The sequence below is a fragment of the Diceros bicornis genome, chromosome 17 (assembly GCF_020826845.1).
Source record: "Diceros bicornis minor isolate mBicDic1 chromosome 17, mDicBic1.mat.cur, whole genome shotgun sequence".
Lineage (NCBI taxonomy): Eukaryota > Metazoa > Chordata > Mammalia > Perissodactyla > Rhinocerotidae > Diceros > Diceros bicornis.
Window position 1 is genome coordinate 20842261 of NC_080756.1, and position 14087 is coordinate 20856347.

Sequence of the window (14087 nt, forward strand, 5' to 3'; positions counted from 1 at the left end):
ATTTACAAAAAAAATCTTTTCAATTATTTTTTTATTTTGTGAGGAAGATTAGCCCTGAGCTAACATCCATTGCCAATCCTCCTCTTTTTTGCTGAGGAAGACTGGCCCTGGGCTAACATCCGTGCCCACCTTCTTCTACTTTATATGGGACACCGCCACAGCATGGCTTGACAAGTGGTGCGTCAGTCCACGCCCAGGAACCATACCTGTGAACTCCGGGCCGCTGAAGTGGAGCACGTGAACTTAATCGCTACACCACCGGGCTGGCCCCCTTTTCACTTTTTGATGGTGTCCTTTGAAGCATAAAAGTTTTTAATTTTGATGAAATCTAATTTATCTATCTCTCATTCTGTCACTTATGCTTTTGGTGTCATATCTTAGAAACCATTGCCTAATCCAAGGTCATGAAGATTTTTCTTCTTAGAGTTTTCTTCTAAGAGTTTTAAAGTTTTAGCTCTTGCATTTATGTCTATAATCCATTTTGAGTGAATTTTTGTATATGGTGTGAGGTGGGGGTCCAATTTCATTCTTTTGCAGTGAATATCCAGTTTTTGCAGCACCATTTGTTGAAAAGACTATTCTTTCCCCATTGAATTGGCTGAGCACTCTTGTTGAAAATCAACTTACCATAAATGTAACGGTTCATTTCTGGACCATCAATCTTCTATTCCATTGATCTATATGTCAAGCCTTACACCAGTACAGTAGTTCCCCCTTATTCATAGTTTCGCTTTCCATGGTCCCAGTTATCTGTGGTCAACCACAGTCCGAAAATATTGAATGGAAAATTCCAAAAATAAATAATTCATAAGTTTTAAATTTTGTGGCGTTCTGAGTAGCGTGATGAAATCTCGTGCTGTCCTGCTCTGTCCTGCCCTGGATGTGAATCGTCCCTTTGTCCAGCGTATCCACACTGTACATGTTACCTGCTCATTAGTCACTTGTCAGATCCACTATCTCACTATTGCAGTGCTTGTGTTTAAGTAACCCTAATTTTACTTAATAAAGGCCCCAAAGCACTGGAGTAGTGATGCTGGCAATTCAGATCTGCCAAAGAGAAGCTGTAAAGTGCTTCCTTTAAGTGAAAAGATAAAAGTTCTCAACTTAATAAGAAAGAAAATCATATGCTAAGGTTGCTATCTATGGTAACTTTTATTACAGTATTTTAAAATAATTGTTCTATTTATTATTATTGTTGTTAATCTCTTACTGTGCATAATTTAAAAATTAAACTTTATCATAGGTATGTATGTATAGGAAAAAACATAGTATAAACAGGGTTCGGAAGTATCCGTGGTTTCAGGCATCCACTGGGGGTCTTGGAACGTATCCCCTAGGATATGAGGATAATGGGGAACTACTGTATTACACTGTCTTGATTACTGTAACTTTGCAGAAGATTTAAAATTGGGAAGTGTGTCCTCTAACATTGTTATTCTTCAAGATTGCTTTGGTTATTCTGGGTCCCATACATTTCCATATGAATTTTAGGATATCTTGTCAATTTCTGCCAGGTACCATTATCTTTGGGTGATATTTCACTAGAAGGAATTCTACAAATCTAAAGTGTATGGAAAGGGATCTCACATATATCCCTCCCCTGCATCCTAACTCACATAGTGAATTTGGCAAACATTTAGGAATCTCCAACTTGGTCCAGGACAAGGTTATCTAAGTTTTTATAAGTAATTCTTTAAGATGCCCTAGTTTCTTGATATATTTTAGAACATTAAATGTGAATAGCTCAATATTATATACAGTAGAAGCTCTCCTAAAGCAACTCTATTTAATAGCCTTGCTAGATTAATTAACATCCTCCATTTCCTCTGAAAAACATATTAAAAGATGCCTGCAACACTCCAGCTGCAGCCAAGAGCTACTCTCTAGCATACCTGCATACTTCTGCCCCCACAAGTTGAACTGTATGCTTATCAAGAGTCAGCTGTGGTTTTTTTTGCAAACCATTTATGCTGGTTTTACTTTGTCATTGCAATTTTGTAATTTAATGGAATATTATTTAAACTAATGGAATATGTGTTTTTTAAAAAAAGAGCAGTGGTTTTTATAAAAGCTAGGTGGAATGTTTTGGAAAAACCCAATAAAACTTAAATTGTAAACTTTGAGTTAAAATGGATTTGAGTTAGAAAAATTTTGCAACTATCATAGAAATAATTGATTCACACCGAACCATCAATAGATGCTAAAACTAGTGGGTGAGACTTTGATGAAGAATAGAGTTTTTACATTTTTTCAAAGTTATCTTCCTGTTACCAAACAAAAATAGTAACGTGACAGTGGAGAAAACTGGAAAACACTACCTTAATCAAATGGTTTAAGTTAATATCACCAAAAATGGGACAAAATGACATCAGGAGCCTCCCGATGTTACGTACTGAGGACATAATGTTGCTTATTCTTGCTAAAAATATTTAAGCCTAATCTCATCATGAGAAACATCAGACCAACCCAAATTAAGAGAAATTCTACAAAATGTCTTGCCTGTACTATTAAAAAAAAGTCAATGTCATGAAACACAAAAGGGCAGAGGAATTGTTCCAGATTAAAGGAGACTAATGAGGCATGCCAACTAAATGCAATGCTTGATCCTTAAGTGGATCCTAGAAGGAAAAATTTTGCTCTAAAGGACATTAATGGGACGATTGGCAAAAATGGATATAGACTATATATAACTAGATAATAGTATTGTATCAGTGTTAAAATTTGCTGAGTTTGATTCCTATACTGTGGGTTGTTATCTAAGAAAATGTTCTTATTCTTGGGAAATTCAGTTTCCAAACTGAAATATTTGGAGGTAAAGAGATATAATATGAGCAACTTATTCTCAATTAGCTGAGAAAAAACATTTATATATACAAATTATACATATCTGGAGAGAGAGAGAAAGCAAATGTGGCCAGACAGTAACAACTGGCTAATTTGGGTAAACAGTATAGGGAAATTCTTTGTACTAATCTTATAACTTTTCTATTATTTTGAAATTATATCACCAAAAAAGTTTTAAAAATGATTAATTGACCATATAAGTTTATTTCCTTTCCCTCCCAAATTTGCTAAAATGACATCAAAATAATAATAATATAATAACAACAACAATAATGGCATTAATCTTTAAGGGCAAAGGGAGAGAGCAAAGATACAATAGCAGATGATATATTTCAATGGACATATCTTTTGAAAAATGGAAAGTGGGTAGAGGGGTGGTAACTAACCTATCAGAACAGGAAAGTTTTTTTTTTTTCCAGTGAGGATGATTAGCCCTGAGCTAACAGCTGTGCCCATCTCCCTCTATTTTATATGTGGGACGCCTGCCAGAGCATGGCTTGATAAGTGGTACGTGTGTCTGTGCCCAACATCCGAACCTACAAACCCTGGGCCACCTAAACAGAGCACGTGAACTTAACCACTATGCCATCAGGCTGGCCCCAGAATGGGAAAGTTTTAACTTAAGTTTCTGCAGTGGAGGATACATCTAGAATTGAGCTAATTCACTGAGAGGCTCAAACCTTAGAATGTAACAGGTACTACAGAAGGTAGGAGTAAAGAATAAGTCTGAGAGCAGGAAGGTGGTCACTGAAATTCTGTCTACACAGCATGTGGCACAACCAGGCAGAGCATCCTGCCCCAACAAGGAGAAGAAAGATTTCTCTGTCCAGCAATACCACTTATGGGTATATATCCAAAGTAAATGAAAACAGGATCTCAGATATCTTCACTTTCAGTTCAATGCAGCATTATTCACAATAGCCAAGATATGGAAACCCAAGTGTCCATCAATGGATGAATAGATAAAGAACATGTGTTAGATATATACAGTAGAATATTATTCAGCCATGAGAAAGAAGGAAATCCTGCCATTTGCAACAATAAGGATGGACCTTGAGGGCATTATGCTAAGTGAGATAAGTCAGACAGAGAAAGAAAAATACTGTATGATCTCACTTATATGTGGAATCTAAAAAAGCTGAACTCATAGAAACAGATAGTAGAATGGTGATGACCAGAGGCTGGGGGTGGGGGAAACGAGGAGATGTTGGTTAAAGGGTACAAACTTCCATTTATAAGATGAATAAGTTCTGGGATCTAATGTACAGCATGGTGATTATAGTTAATAATACTGTATTGTATACTTGAAAGGTGCTAAGAGAGTAGATCTTAAATGTTCTTACCACAAAAAAGACATGGTAATTATGTGACGTGATGGAGGTGTTAGCTAATGCTATGGTGTTAATCGTTTTGCAATATATAAATGTATCAAATCAATGTTGTACACCTTAAACTTACACAATGTTACATGTCAATTATATCTCAATAAAACTGGAAAAAATGAGAAATATTTCTTTGGAGGAACTAAATCTAGGAGACACTGCACTCCTGGACAGGATTCACTGTGAGGGCTGGCATATGGTGCACGACTAAAAATCTGATGATTAAGTGAAAATCTAGATCCTCAAAAGGAAGACTCTCAGTAACCCCTTCTCCTGTCCTGGTCCCAGCATCCTAGCAGACAAGCATACAACTAACCCCCAGAGAAGCAATTATAGGATTCTTCCCTGGAGAAATTATAAAGATTCAGAGGAAAGCTCCCAGTGAAGCCAACAATGGACAATTCCCCCCACAGGCTTCCAATCAGCTTTTTAGCTCCTCATTCTTAAATTATAATGGAGAGCCGAGGATCACCAGTTATTTGACGATAGTCATCAATGAGAAAAACAGAGACCAAAATAAACTCATAGGAAAAACGGCCCAGAGGAAACAGAGCTAATGCAGGGCACAGAAGAAAACTTCAAATAAAGTATAATACCCATGAAGAAAAGAGAGAAAATATGGAAAAGGAAAACTAGAAGATCAAAAATGGCCCTTGGAAATAAAAAATATAGTAACCAAAATAAAATGTTCTGATATAAGGTGTGGTGGTTTTCACATATGTCCACAATGTCTTTGATATTTCTTCCTTCAAAAAGTAGAGCTTATTTCCCTCCCCTTGAGTGTGGACTGGATTTAGTTTCTTTCTTCTAATAGAATAAGGTGGAAGTGACAGTCACTTCTCAGACTAGGTCATAAAAAGGCATTGTGGATTCCTTCTCTCTCCCTATCAGATCACCTGTTCTGAGGAAAGTTAGCTGCCACGTGAGAACACTCAAGCAGCTTATGGAGAGGCCGGTGTGGTGAGAAACTGAGATGTCTCGTCAACAGCCAGAGAGGAACTGAGGTCTTCAGCCATCAGATGACTGCAGCCCCTGCTGACATCCTGTCTACAACCACATGAGACCCCAGGGCCAGACACACCTAGCTGAGCTGCTTCTGGATTTCTGATTCACAGAAACTGTGAGGTAATAAATGTTTGTTGTTTTAAGCCTCTATGTTTTAGGGTAATTTGTTACATAGCAATAGATAATTAACACAGAAGGCTGGAATATAAAATTGAGGAATCTCCCAAAGGGTAAAATTTTAAAAACCCAAAGAAAATATAGAGAAAGAGAAATAAGTTACAGGGTCAGTTCAGGAGATTTTATAGCTGACAAATGGAAGTTCCAAAAATAAAGAAGAGAGAAAACAGAGAATTAATAAAGAAATAATAAAAGAAAAATTCTCAGAAATGAAGGGTACAAATTTCCAGATTGAAAAATCTCATGAAGTGTCAAGGAATCAAAAAAGACCTCCAGCAAGTTCCATCATTATGAAATTTCAGAACACTAAGGAACAAAAAGAAAATTAAAAGCTTCCAGAGAGAAATAAGTCACACACAAAGGAATCCAACTGGAAGCTAGAGGACAATAAAGACACACCTTTGAAATTCTCAGAAAATAATTTTCAACCTAGAATTCCATATCTGGAAAAACTGACAATCAAGTGTGAGGGTAGAATAAAACAATTCTAGACTCAAAAATATACCTCCTACACATTCTTAGGAAGCTATTCAAGGATATATTCTAGGAAAGGGAGGGAGTAAACCAAGAAAGAAAACATGGGATCTAGGAAATAGGGAATAAAACCTTGGAGAGAGGCAAAAGCAAGTTCCAATACAAGAGCTATGCACCAGGCTTAGACACAGTCCAGACTGGAGTAGAAGAGAAGCAGTTTGGGGAAAAAAATGAAATTGACAAATTATTTGTGTTTTGAGTAACTGGAAAAAATATCATTGGGCATTTGACAGAGCTGTCGAAGTATCTGGGGAAAAAAGTAACAAGAGTTACATGGAGAACCAAGCAAATGAAAAAATGGTGGCGATTCTTAACTCTAATGAAAAATTTTTACATATTTTACAAGACTACTTAATCTTGTATTAGTGTTCTATTGCTGCATCACAAATGATAAACTTAGTGGCTTAAAACAACATCCATTTATTATCTCACTTATTAAGTCAGAAGTCTGGGCAGGCTTGACTGGGTTCTCTGCTTAGTCTCACAAGGCTGAGATCAAGGTGTTGGCTGGACTGGGGTCTTATCCGGGGCCTCTAGAGAAGAATCCATTTGCAGGCTCATTCAGGTTGTTGGCAGAATTCAGTTTCTTGGGTTATAGGACTGAGGCCTTGCTGGCTGTCAGCCAGTCCACTCAGCTCCTAAATGCCACCCACATACATTCCTTGGCATGTGCCCTCTTCCATCTTTAAAGCCAGCAATGATGTGCCAAATCCCGCTCATGCTTCTAATCTCTGAATTCCTCTTTTGCTGCTAACTGGAGAAAACACTGCTTTTAAAGGGCTTATGTGATTAGATTAGGTCCACTCGGATAATCTCCCTTTCTCTATATAAAGTAACAATTACCAGAGTGTTATCTATCATATTCAGAGGTTCCACCCACACTCAAAGGAGAGGAGATTATACAAGGGCAAGGTTCATTGAGGGTCATTCTTAGAACTTTGCCTACCACAAACCTAAAACTGTGCTGTAACTATACTGGCAAAACTAGAGTGGGAGAGGGGAAGTGCAGGGTGTGGTATATAAGAAAGCTAAATTCTCAACTGTCATAACAGAAAGGCAATATATAATAACCAAAAATGAATAAATCAATACATAGCATATAAACATTTTCTTTCAAAGTAGGAAGGTAAGTACCAAAAGAAACAGCTAAAATAGTTGAAAAGGATTATCTTTGGAGAGTGGAGGTAAGAGGGCTGGGGCAAGGGACTCTTATTTTTCATTACAAGCCTTTTTAGCACTATTCTTTATGTTTAACATTACTTTGAAAAAGAATTAAAAAGATAATTTTTAAATATTTCTGATTAGAAATGAGGAAGATAACTAAGAGAATTGAAGAAAATCATAAAAAAATAAGTTTGCTTTGCAAAAGCCTGACTAAATAAATCCAAATGGAAATTGTAGATGAAGCATTGAGGGGGGAAAAAAAGGCACAGCCCTCAACAATAGACACATTTTCAAAGAACAGGAATTGGCAGTATATCAAAAAAATTGGTGAATTGACAGTTATACATATTAAGAGAAACTAAAATGGATAAGGTATGTATCTTTTGATTCCCCAATTTACAATGTACTCTTTCTTTAAATTAAGTGACCAACTATTCGTCTGATAAGAGAGAGTCTACTGTAATTACATTCAACTTTCATTACATAGTACTTATTAATTGTAGCTGGATGTCTAGTGGCAGGTTTATACCAGAGACCTGTAGTTCGTGGTTAGGAGTTTGGGTGTTGATTAGATGAGCCACATTCTAGGGTCAGATGGGCCACATTTAGTTCAAGGTGCCTCCCAAGAAAGATGGGATCAGTGGTAACCAGTTGCCTTGTTAAATGGTGATTTCACTAAATTCTTGTCCCAGAAGTGAAACTTCCCAGTTTTCTTTGGAGAAACAAGATGTGGATGGACTCCTAGCATTGAGTTTTCACAGTAACTCCACCAAAACCTCCAGTTTTAAGCATAGAAAATAAATCAAACTATTGTTTTGGTATCTGCAAATAACAGTTGGACTACATAATGATGATTCTGTGATGTGTGTGCATATGTGTGTATGAGAGAGAGACGAAAAAAAAAGAGAGATCAGAAGGAACCACTCAGTTACTTCTTCCTGGGCTTGCAGACCACTACTCTGAAGTTGCAGAATGTTGTAAAGCTCTTGGGAAGTTGCCCAGGGGCTATGGGAGAAGGTTACAAGGTGTTGACTTCATATATGAGTTCTCAAGTCAACAATTCTGGCCATTAGCTGAGCAAAAAGTTACCATTCAGCTCCAGTGAATGGTGGGCTCCTGGCAATCTTGAGAACCACCTGTTGGGGAACAGTGAATAACTCTAAGCAAAGCCCACCTGACATTCGAACTCAGGGTTTAAGGGTTGACAGATTTTCCTAGAATGGCTGGCCATCAATCATTTATACAGTGGCCTGCTCACAGCAAAAGACCTGTGTCATTTTTCCCCATAAATAACTGTTTAAAAACGAGCACAGGCGTGGATGTCTGACAATTTGGCATCAAATTCTGGCTCTGTCACTGTGACCTTGGGTAAATAAGTTAACCTCTTTGAACCTCAGTTTCCTTATTGGTAAAAAGAAAATAGTAATACCTACCTCACAGGAATGTTGAGAGGATTAAATGGAATCATGCATGTAATGTGCTCAGCACAGTGGACATATAAATAAATCGTTGTTTATTATTAAGTGCTTGAACCAACAAAATTAGAGATTAATTACAAGTTAGCAAGTGGACCTCCTCTGTCCAAATCTTGAGAGGTAACCAGAGGGTGTAAAATCGAGGGGGGAGGGGGAAGCAAGCAGGGGAGTAGGGGTGGCAAATTTGATGTCCAGTCCTCTCTCTAACCTTACATTTTAGGCCGACAGTTTGGCCAAGCCTCCTGTCTCTGAGAGTCTGCTACTGGAAGGGAAAAACTTGGGTAAGCAGGTGGTGTCAGGATACATCCCTATCATCCCACAGGCGACTCCAGTTTTTACAAAGTGAAATCTTTCTCTCTGCCTAGCCTACAAAGAAATTAATCAGAAACAAGACCCAGGCCTCTTTGGATTGGTGTCGTTTACTAGTGTTTACGTAGCTAACTGGGTAGGAAAACCCCAGGCTGGGTGCTTATTTCTCTCATGGTGAGAAGTCAGGCAGGGTTGGAGCTGCCAGGGGAGGCCTATTCTTGGCCTAGAACAAGGGAAATTTGTGGGGTTGGCCAAGTGTGTTTCTCTGAGAGAGGGTGAAGAGCTCCTTATTTGGAGACAAAAACAGCCCCATGGCATAACGCTGGGACCCAGCTGGGTGGGGGCAAACAGGAGAGGGCTGGTTTAGGGCTATTAAGGGATTTCTTTTTTTTTTTTTTAAATAATTTTATTTATTTATTTATTTATTTTTCCCCCAAAGCCCCAGTAGATAGTTGTATGTCATAGCTGCACATCCCTCTAGTTGCTGTATGTGGGATGCGTCCTCAGCGTGGCCAGAGAAGCGGTGCGTCGGTGCGCACCCGGGATCTGAACCCCGGGCCGCCAGCAGCATAGCGCGTGTGCCTAACCGCTAAGCCACAGGGCCAGCGCAATTAAGGGATTTCTAAGGTCCATCACTGGGACCCTAGAAGCTGGATATGTAAAACAGAGCTTCTTTGATGGAATTAGAAAGAGGACAGAAGGGAGGCCTATACAAGATAAGTCCCTCAAAATCTTAACTTTGTGCTTTATACTTTCCCAGTAACCCTCTCCCCTCACCCCAATAAAACTTCTGCTTCGGTACCTGCCTACACTTAATTTCCTTCACATGTGTTCTCCATTCTGCCTGGAATACCCTTTCTCCTTCATTTCTGTGCTGTCAAACAATTCATCTTTTAAGACTTTAATCAATTGTCACATCCCCTGCAAAGCCTCCCCTAACTTCCTGTTTTAGAGTTAGTCATTCAATATCATTTATTCATTCATTTAATAAATATTTATTAAACCTCTATTGTGTATGAGGCACTGATAGGCACTGTGGATATAATACAGATCTGATATTTACTCACTGCCTACTAAAAATCCTTCAGTGGCTCCCTATAAAGTTAAAATTCTTAGCATGGCTAACAGCATCCTCAATTATCTGGCCCCTGCCTAGTTTTCAAGGGCTGCTTTCCAGCACCTGTCTACTTTTCCCTTTATCTGTACCCAAGGACTTGGAGTTCACTTAATATGGCTTTCTCTCAAGTCTCTCTTCCTTTGTCTGTACTATATTCCCTTCTTGTCTACTTGGTCAACTCCAATCATCCTTTAACACTCAGTTCTGAAAGCATTTCCTGTGTGAGGTCTTCTCTAAAGGATCCTCCATTCTCATTCCAAATCCAACAGTACCAGGTTTCCTCTTTTGTGGTTCCATAGCATTCCACATTTAATTTAATCATATACTATATTGCAACTTTTTTGTCTGCATACTTATCTTCATCTGATAGTCAGCCACTTTATGGCAGAGCCCTTACCCCATCCATCTTTGTAACCCCAGTCACCAACCTAAAGCCTGGCACATAGTTGTTGCTTAATAAATGTTGACTAAATGAACAAATGAGTAAGAATACATTTATTCAGTTGAACAAATTGGGTGTCATAATAAGGACATTAAATGACAGGAGAGGGAAGCTGAATGGATACTCTCCCTACTCCATAATTTTAACTAGTGTAATTGTTAATCTTGGGGGATAAATCTCTAATCTGAGGTAGGAAAAGAAATAGCTAAGAAGTGGCCCTTCTAACCCTCTACTCTATATTCCTCTTACTTGTTTCTTCAGTTATGTCCCTTTTCTTGTTCCGAAAGGAATTCTGATATCCCAATAGATATAAGTTGAAGAAGGCCATCTCAGCTCCTCCTTGTCCTCTTCTGGAATGTCCAGTCTGGAACACTGGACTCTGTGTTTGGTAACCATGGTAATGTCCTGAAGAATTACTATGACTGACACTCCCTTTGTCTAAGGAGGCACAGGATTTATGGGTTCACAGTGGACCTGGAGTGGGAGTGGGCTAAATAACTTCAGGAAAATGGAGGAGTCAAGTGCTAGTTATTCTTTGTCTTGCCCCAGTCTTATTTATACTGTAAGCTTCAGAAGGCAGTGAGTAGAAAGCGCATGGACCTGGGCTCAAATCTTAGTTTTGCTACATTCTAGGTGTCTGACTTTGAATAGATTAAGCCTCAGGTTTTTTATTAAAAAAAAAAAGGTGATAGTATCTATCTCATAGAGTTATGAGAATTAAATGAGAAAATGTATGCAAACTTCCTCAGCATAGTGTTCAGCATATAATGGAATCTTAACAAACAGTATTTAAAATCTGAATATGGTACTTCCAAGGAGTCTTTAAGTTATGTTAAGCAGTAGTGTGCTGAGCCAGTTCACAGACTTTCAAGAGCCGTTGTTCAATATTTGGAAAGTTTGCAAGTTGGTTGTTAAACAAGCCACTATTAAAAATTATCTAGGGGCCAGCCCCATGGCACAGCGGTTAAGTGTGCGCACCGATGCACCACTTGTCAGGCCATGCTGTGGCGGCGTGCCACATAAAGTGGAGGAAGATCGGCACGGACGTTAGCTCAGGGCCAGTCTTCCTCAGCAAAAAGAGGAGGATTGGCGTGGATGTTAGCTCAGGGCTGATCTTCCTCAAAAAAAAAAAAAATCTAAACTTACAATTGAATAAATTATATTAAAAATAAAAGTAGTAAATACTAAACTCATCTCTAATTATTTTACTACATTTTACTATTATCTATGCTCATGAGGTTATTTTCATCTATTGTATCTGGATATTCTGTTCTGCTGTTTTCATTTTTTCTCTTTGCTTTTCAGTTTGGGAAGTTTTTATTGACTTATCTTCAAACTCACTGATTCTTTCCTTGGTCGTGTCCAGTGTACTGATAAGCCCATCAAAGGCATTCCTCATTTCTGTTACAGTGTTTTTGATTTCTAGCATGTCCTTTTTTTTAATTTTTTAATTTATTTTTCATTTTTTGTGAGGAAGATCAGCCCTGAGCTAACATCCGTGCTAATCCTCCTCTTTTTGCTGAGGAAGACTGGTTCTGAGCTAACATCTATTGCCAATCCTCCTGCTTTTTTTTTCCCCCCAAAGCCCCAGTAGATAGTTGTATGTCACAGTTGCACATCCTTCTAGTTGCTGTATGTGGGATGTGGCCTCAGCATGGCCGGAGAAGCAGTGCGTCGGTGCGCGCCTGGGATCCGAACCTGGGCTGCCAGTAGTGGAGCGCGCGCCCTTAACCGCTAAGCCATGGGGCCGGCCCTAGCATTTCCTTTTGATTCTTAGAGTTTTCATCTCTCTGCTTACATTACTTATCTATTCTTGCATGTTGTCCACTGTTCCCATTAGAGTCCTTAGCATATTAATCATAGTTATTTTAAATTCCCAGTTTGCTAATTCCAAAATTTCTGCCATATGAGTCTGGTTCTGATGCTTGCTTTGTCTCTTTAGACTGTATTTTTTGCCTTTTAGCCTGCTTGTAGTTTTTTTGTAGAAAGCCAGACATGACTTTCTTACATTGGGTAAAAGGAACTGAGGTTTTATGTTTATCTGGCTGGGCGTTAGGCTGTGTTTCCTGTTTGCTATAGCTGTAGGTGTCAGAGACTAAAATTTCCTTCAATGTCCTTGTCTTTGTCTCCCCTGTTGTCTTTGGGTTTCCTTAGAGACTCCTTCTTAAATAGGGCCTGAGTTTGTAGTTCTTTCAGTTGTAATCCCCAGTTATTATATAGGAGCCCTAGTGATGTGTTGGTCAAGTGGAGGGAGGGGAAGTGTTCTATAATCCTATTAGGTCTCAGTCTTATAGTGAGCTTGTGTCCCTAGACTGTGACCTTCACAAAAGCTTCTGTCTTTTTTCCCCCCTCAGGTGAAACAATAAGGCCAGAGCAGGCTGGAGTTGGTTATTTTTCTTTTCCCATATTGGTTAGGCTCTGTTAAGTAGTTTCCCTTGAGGACAGGCCTTTGTTAAGGAGAACTGAATGCTCGGGGTGTATTTCAAAATGGCTACTTTTTCCCTTTCTCTACTGGAAGGACGAGGGGATTTTTCCCCAATCTTCATAGTAAGACCTGTGGGGCTCCTGGAGGTAAAACTCATGAAAATGTGGGAGACTCCCTAAGGCTGGGCCCCCAGGAGTTTTTTTAATCTTTCAATCTAGTCCATGTTCAGTCTCCAGCAATTAGTCAATTGCACTTTTAAGTATTCCTACCAGTTGCTGGTTCCAGTAATAGCTTTTGCTCCCAGTAATCCATAATTCTGTTCTGCCTATTCTGATTCTGTCTGTCTCTCCAGTTTTTGTGGTGCAGGTTTGCCATCACCTCTCTGATGGATCTAGGAAGAGTCGTTGACTTTCAGTTTGTTCAGCTTCTTTTTTTGTTGTGAGAACAGGAGGGATGACTTCCAAGTTCTTTACACATCAGATTGGAAACCAGAAGTCCCTGTCTATTGTATCTGTATGGAAGAAATACTATGTGATGGGGTGTTCATCTCTTCCCTATTTCATGATGAGTGATGTCACGTTGGTAGCTTGAAATTGGCCACGTTGGGAGAATTTACACTACAGAAATTGGCAGATGCTGCAAACAAAGGCTTGATTTATTTGTTTTATTGTCTAGACTTAAGAAAGTGATAGAGAAAATATTAATAATGTAGATTAAGTTTAAAAGTGTATCGTGTCTGTAGCCATTACATTCTTGTTAGCACAAAAAGTTGAAATAGTCTTCCAGTATTCAAAAATCATTATCCAATTAAGATGTTGCTCAAGTCACTGACAAATAAGTGAAGTTGCAACATAAGTCTCATTGTTTCACTTTCATCTTATTGATTAATGCAAATAAAAATGTCAATCAACTGTCAAAGCTATACTCTTTTCTCAAATGAAATCATAGGCTGGTTCTTTTTTTTTTTTTTTTTTTTAAAGATTTTATTTATTTATTTTTTCCCCCAAGGCCCCAGTACATAGTTGTATGTCATAGCTGCACATCCTTCTAGTTGCTGTATGTGGGACGTGGCCTCAGCATGGCCGGAGAAGCGGTGCCTCGGTGCGCGCCCGGGATCCGAACCCGGGCCGCCAGCAGCGGAGCATGCACACTTAACTGCTAAGCCATGGGGCCGGCCCTATTGGCTGGTTCTTGATTCAAGAGTTTTGCAAAA